The sequence below is a fragment of the Rhagoletis zephyria genome, unplaced genomic scaffold (genome assembly GCF_001687245.7).
Source record: "Rhagoletis zephyria isolate East Lansing unplaced genomic scaffold, Rhagoletis_zephyria_1.1 Rzeph_scaffold_01178, whole genome shotgun sequence".
Taxonomy (NCBI): Eukaryota; Metazoa; Arthropoda; class Insecta; order Diptera; family Tephritidae; genus Rhagoletis; species Rhagoletis zephyria.
Window position 1 is genome coordinate 105,392 of NW_016158262.1, and position 7,724 is coordinate 113,115.

The following is a 7,724-nucleotide window of genomic DNA, read 5'->3' on the forward strand; positions in this document are numbered from 1 at the left end:
GCAACGGTCTTTTATCACCTTGTTGTAAGTTCATTTTTATGTTTATATTGATAAAAATTAAGACAATGTTTTGTTAAGTTTTCTTGCACAAGGCTGCTCCTTACATCTCCGTTCAGTTCCGCATTGGCCTCGAAACGGCCAGAAACGTAATCTTGGAAACCTGCGATATGATCTGGAAGCACTTATCTGAGTTTTATGTGAGTATTCCCAACGAAGAGGAGTGGAAACGAGTCGCTCGCGGATTCTCAAACGATACCGGTTTGCCCAATTGTATAGAAGCATTGGACGAGAAGCACATCCGCATTGTGTGCCCTAAAAACAGCGGTTCCTTACATTTCAACTATAAAAAATACTTCAGCGTCGTAAGTCACTCTTATAATTACTAACAATATACTTATGTATGAAGAATCTAAAACATTCACTTTTACGCTTTTTAAAAGGTTTTGTTGGCAGTTTGCGATAGCAATTACTCTTTCACATTAGTTGATGTCGGCGCTTATGGCAGCCAGAGCGATGGTGGGGTTTTTAAGAACTCTTCATCCGGCAAAAAGTTCTTTAATAATGAGTTAAATGTTCCACCACCTACAAATTTCCTTCAACTGAAACTCCTTTTCCATATTATTTGGTAGCAGATGCTGCATTTCCACTTAAACCTAATATTATGAAGCCTTTTGCAAGAGATATCACCGCGGAAAAACAACGATATAATACATATATATCTCGAGCACATATACGCATTGAAATTGCTTTTGGTAAGCAAACATATGCCAATAAAGGGAAATGTTTAGTTATTTGTACAACGATTTTGGGATAGGGTGGGAAGGAGGAGCCGCCGTGGTCCCCCAAACCCCCTTTATACAAAAGACGATGGACCGCGCTTTATGAAAACTTACCCCTTTCCACCTTATCCCCCAAGGGGATCAAGGTCTTGAGTGCTGTTTGAAAATAGGGGAAATTCGGATTTTTTTGCAAAGGAATTGTAACCCGATTATAACCGAAATGATTAATAAGTTAGTGCACAGATATATTATTGTTTTTAAATAAAGAAGAAGTAAAAGTTTTTTGATTCGGGTATCGCGTTTGGGCCCAGCAACCCAAATTCGTTGCACAAATAACTAAACAGTACCCCAAATAAAATTTACTTAATATACTATGTGTGCATGTTTAATAGACTTCCAAGTTTTCTAGGTATTCTAACAACAAAGTGGAGCATTTTTCATAAACCCATACACTTCATGCCACACAATGCTAAGAAGGTAGAAAAGAAATATTGGAAGCCATCACTTTTTAACATTTTCTACCCAGCTGCAATTGTTCTACATAATTTTTTACGCCTACAAACTTCTAACGAGGAATCTGAAAACGAATCGTTTGCAAATTTGAGAAGCGTTGATCGCAATAATTTGCAAACTGCAAACGCCGCAACTCAACAAGCATTGCAAAACAGAACACTACTATGCGAATTCCTTAACATGACTTGAGTGACACCTTCTAGCACAAACACACAAATAAATGAACAATTATTTTAGCTCACTTTTTATTTATTTCTTATTTTTTGTGATACAAGTACCAAAATATCTGCCTGCAGTTCGTCTACCTCTTCTGCAGACAGACGGATAAATTTTGCTCGCAGCAAAGTAAAAAAACTGTCCTCGTCTGAGGTATTTGTTGATTCGCCATCATACTTGGTCTTCATGCGTACCAATACGTCCTCAAAGAAGTCGTCCATCTTACGCTTCTTGGCCGCATCTCGCTGCGGTATTTGGGCCTCTTCGGTCTCTTCTGTTTCTTCTAAATATTCAACGTTTGATGTTGTACTAAAAATGAACAATAAAAAGCAAAATAAATACATGCTAATTGTTTATGCGATATTAATTCGCATTGGACCCACCATTCCGCTTCCATGGAGTCGAACGACATAACGTCCTTCAGCTTCCATGGCTTACGAAAGCTGCTGCCACTGCCAGAGGGATTAGCGCCTTCCACAATTTCTCTTCTGTTGCGGTCGCATAAGGAACGCCACCTCGTCTTACAATTGTAGGCTCGCAAAAATAAAATGCTTATTAACACATTTTTGTACATACGCATATAAATCAACGATAAAATAACTTACGAGTATTTTCTAATAGTATGGCTATTTCGGTCCAAGCGGCTTCTTTAAGCGCCTTATTTTTGTAGGCTTTGTGCTTTTTTAAATAGAGGCACTCATGCTCACGCACAGCTTCTATTAACTTCTCGTTGCAAATCTGTAAAAAGAAAAGAAATAAAGGTTTTATTTCCATAAAATATATAGAAATAAACTTAAAATCTGTACTTGCCTCCATATCCGCGCCAAAAACCAACGAAGTCAAACGTCAAATGAGAAAAAACTAGAGCTGGAATACTATCGATAGTTGAAAACTGTCGCCACTATCGATAGTTGTTGAATATTATCAATGACAGTCTTTATCGAAACCCAATACATATCTACTTTTAGAAACCTTCATGGCTTGAGGCTAAACGCATTTGTAAGTAAAAGTGAAATTTTAAAAATTCATACATTACAGCAAATCACAATTTTTTTTAGGTAAATTGGATTTTTTTATATGGCAGAAAATTCACAACTCCGTCAGCAAAAAACAAGGAACACCTGAAGAATATGGGCCGTTGAGCTAAAAAAAGTGGGCGTGACCCGCCCTTTTCCTAATTTTAATGGCATATTTTTTTGGGTGCAAATAACAGGGCCGTGAAAAGGGGGAGGGGGGGCGGAGGCTAAACGTGGAATTGTACAAATTTTTAAAAGTTCATATTACAAAAACTATTGAACAGATTTTCAATATANAAAAGTTCATAAAAGCACAGTTTGAAATGGAAATTAAAAGACCTTTCATTATATATATGTACCAACATATATAATATATACATATTTTAAGAAAAAGTTAAAAAATCTTAATTATGGCCTTTTTTATAAAAATACGTAATTAACTATATCAAGAGATATATTTATCAGAGACCACAAAAACACCTTTAATTTTATATGTGATTTGTAAGAATATTTGACTAAATTTATATTAAAATATCGTTTTATATCAGGAAAGGGGCAAAAGCGCCGCTTTTTTTGATTCCAAATTTTCATTGTATATTAACGTATCGTTTTATATGAAAACTATATAAAATTATTCGTCAAATTGAAGGTCCTTCACGTCCCCTTTTCTCACTTGGCTATTTTTAGTAATAGCTCGACTTCAGCACCACTTGGAAGCACGTTTTTGCAATAGTATTGCATACATAGTTAAAACATTAGCCAAATCGGATCACAAATAAGATTTTTAGTAATAACTCAACTACAGCGCCAACTGTCGGATTAAATTGTGAAACTAAACCATCCAGAGACCCACTCAAATACACAAAAAGTTTCGTTAAAATCCGTACAACCATTTAGGTGGATTTCACTCACAAACACACCTACAGAAGAATAAAAAAATTCATTCAAAGATAGCTAAAGGTCGGTAAGTTTGTAGGCCTCACACCCCTTTTCAAATAACCTAAATTTTCTCCAAGAGTATGGGCTTGATTTCAACTATATACATATCTCCATACGAAGTTCCAGTACTGTACCATGAATACTTTCAGAGATATGCAGTATAGAAATTCGATTTATATGGGAGGTGCCACGCCCCCCTTTCCAACAGCCGCCCTCTTTCTTCATGAGTATGCGATTGATTTCGTATATCTCCATACCAAGTTCCGGAACTCTACCATGAACACTTCCAAAGATAGGCAGTATGAAAAATTCGGTTTGTATTGAAGATGCCACGCCCCCTTTTCCAATAGTTCCAATTTTTCTCCAAGAGTATGCGATTTATTTCGTACATCTCCATACAAAACTCTAGAACTCTACCAAAAAATTTCCAGAGATAAGCAGTATGAAAAATTCGGTTTGTATGGGAGATGTCACACCCCTTTTTACAATAGCTTAAATCTTTCTCCAAGGGTATGCGAATGATTTCGTATATCTCCATACCAATTTCCAAAACTCTACCATGCACACTTTCAGAGATATGTAGCATGAGAAATTCGGTTTGTATGGGAAGTGCCACACCCCCTTTACATATAGATTTTTTTCAGCCTAAAACCACCCTTGGGACACGTGCGGCAGGTGGCAGTTTCAAAAAAATCGGTTTAGCCCCTCTCGAGGCTTGCGAAAACTAACAAACGGCTTTCTAAATATATATTAGTTGAGATATATTATATATTATAATTATATTTTGACAGTATCCGTTGTTTCAGATTGGCGCAAAAAAATCTTGCCTAGTGACGAATTCGCCCCTTGATATGGTCGTTACTTAAAGCTATTTATATTCGAAATTGCATGAAAATTGGAAAACAGGAATCTATAAGCTTATCCAGGCAAAAAGCTACCTACGTACCGAATTTTAAGCAAATCGGACCGTAAATACGATTTTTTTCGAATAGATCAGTCCCTGGTCCACTTCTCGGAAAAGATGGACCATATATCCTAATATATGCTAAAAAACTACTTACGTGCCGAATTTTAAGCAAATCGGACCATAAATGCGATTTTTTGGAATAGATCGGTCCCTGGACCACTTCCCGGAAAAAATTGATCACATATGCTTATTTGCTAAAAGCTACACGTACTAAATTTTAAGCACATCGGACTATAATAAGATTTTTTCGAATAGACCGGTCCCTGGTCCACCTACCCGAAAAAAAGTAAAATTTTGTTAGCCTAAAACATGGTGGTTACCGAAAGCTATTTGTATACAAAATTTCATGAAAATCGGACCAGCCGTTCGCGAGATTACCTGTTACAAAAAAAAGGGACTTCTCTTTATATAATTAGTATAGAAGATACATATATTTATGCGAGGTAACAAAAGCACGTAAATACAAGTAATTTATTAATTTTTTATCAATTTTCTAAAAATTTAGCGCCCAATTCACTACTGCTAAATATCGATAGTACCATCGATATTATTGATTTTTTCAACTATGGTTTCTAAAACTATCGAGTGCCGGTACTATCAATAGTATCCCAGCCCTAGAACAAATGTCAAATGAGAACAGACGTCAAATGAGATCAAACTTCAAACAGAAAAGTCACGCAAATGAAAAATTGGAAATTGAGTTAGCTTTTTACGCAAATTTTTGACAGTAAATTGGCGGCGTGCGTGAATATTAGGTTAGCCTGTGAGCAAGGTGTATTAAACAAGGTGTGATTGACAACTCAGTTAGGCTCTCTTTTAAGGTACTATTATGCCAAAAAATATAAACAATCGATTCAAAATTCATACAAAATTTTTTCAATTTGACTTTATAGGATGGTTCTTCTGAGAGCAATGTCAAATTCAATCACACTTTGTTGAATGCATTTTGCCTGTGAGCCATCAAATCTGTTTTGTTGTTCCATTCCATGCGCTCAATGTGTTTTGATATATTTTTTGGGGCACTTGCACAATATTCGCATTCGCAAAAGCTCCGCATTGATTATTGCGAATGCGAAAGCGAATGCGAATGTTAAAATTTATGCGGAAGTTCCGCCACGCCACGCATCGCTAACAAACAGCGTTTCCAGCAGCACACCTGGTTTATTTTGGTATATTACTTTATAGAATTATTATTTTTGCACATCTTTGGGTTTTTTTTCTTATTATCCCATTTTTGCACATTATTATTGTTGAATTTTTGTTATTTTTTCTTTCACCACCCCTTTATTTGAATTTAATTGTTTTAAGCTTAGTTTTATTTTCACCACATTCCTCACACTTCATTTATTTTTGATTTTGAGTTCATTCGCTATGCACTTAAATTTTTTGGTCTAAAAATAATTATATCCTGTGCACTTTTGTAGTTTTATTTTAACTATTTACACGTTTTGCCTTAATTTAGTTAACGTCAGATTTCACATATACAATTTTTGGCTTGTAAATTCTCTAATTTTTTTTTATAAAAAAGCATAGCTGTTGTTCACCCGCGCGACGTATATCTACATACTTTCAAACGACATTCGATTTGTCTTCGCGACATGCTAATAGGCCGAAATGAAAAGGAGAGCAAAACAGGTGACATACGTACCCGCTTGAATGAAGAATAAAAATTTATTCGTTATTTGAAGTTACTTGAATGATGAATAAAAATGTATTCCTCATTCGCAAGTGCTTGAATGAAGAATAAAAATTTATTCGTCATTCAAAATTGTTGAAATGATGAATGAAAACTTATTCTTATTTTTTTTTTATTCAATTATTCATTTTCCTGATTACGCCCATCCCTGATATATACTTGAAGTTACATGAATGATAAATAAAAATTTATTCCTCATTCGCAACTGCTGGAATGAAGAATAAAAATTTATTCGTCATTCAAAATTGTTGAAATGATGAATGAAAACTTATTCTTATTTTTTCATACTGGTAAGTGAGAAGTCACTATTGTTTAACATTTGCATATATATGTGCATACATACTCAGTATCATTAGGAAGGGTCACCAACGGTAGAAAAAATAATAATATATAAAAACGTGCATATCCATATATATATACACTAGCAGACCCGGCGAACTTCGTCCCGCCCAAAATTTTTATATATTTTATTGAAACTTTTTGGTCCAGCATTTTCACTAACAATTCACGTTTACGATTTTCATTGGCACATTTGTCTGCTAAGATTAAGGTTTGGTGGTCATTTTCCGCTTTAAATAACCTAAGGAAAGTGTTATATCCGTTCTTGAAATTCTCCAGTTGTGCGGCATTTCATAGCACGGTGATTCGCAAAGCGAAATACATTTTTTCCTCTTCACTCCCGGGCGGCAACAATGACCCGGTTCTATAGTGAATGTCCTAGAAGCTTTACAGTATAGTAGGTGGCAATTTCAAAATGGGTGCGAATCATTGTTCTACAGAAATGCAATATACATATACTTAATTCAGACGAAATACCTTAAAAGTTTGAACGCATAATAATATTGGAAAATCACATCCATTGGGCCAATTGCAACGCAGGAGCGTTCGATATACTCAATGGTGCAACAGGTCGATTTAATCTGANAAATTTATGCGGAAGTTCCGCCACGCCACGCATCGCTAACAAACAGCGTTTCCAGCAGCACACCTGGTTTATTTTGGTATATTACTTTATAGAATTATTATTTTTGCACATCTTTGGGTTTTTTTTCTTATTATCCCATTTTTGCACATTATTATTGTTGAATTTTTGTTATTTTTTATTTCACCACCCCTTTATTTGAATTTAATTGTTTTAAGCTTAGTTTTATTTTCACCACATTCCTCACACTTCATTTATTTTTGATTTTGAGTTCATTCGCTATGCACTTAAATTTTTTGGTCTAAAAATAATTATATCCTGTGCACTTTTGTAGTTTTATTTTAACTATTTACACGTTTTGCCTTAATTGAGTTAACGTCAGATTTCACATATACAATTTTTGGCTTGTAAATTCTCTAATTTTTTTTTATAAAAAAGCATAGCTGTTGTTCACCCGCGCGACGTATATCTACATACTTTCAAACGACATTCGATTTGTCTTCGCGACATGCTAATAGGCCGAAATGAAAAGGAGAGCAAAACAGGTGACATACGTACCCGCTTGAATGAAGAATAAAAATTTATTCGTTATTTGAAGTTACTTGAATGATGAATAAAAATGTATTCCTCATTCGCAAGTGCTTGAATGAAGAATAAAAATTTATTCGTCATTCAA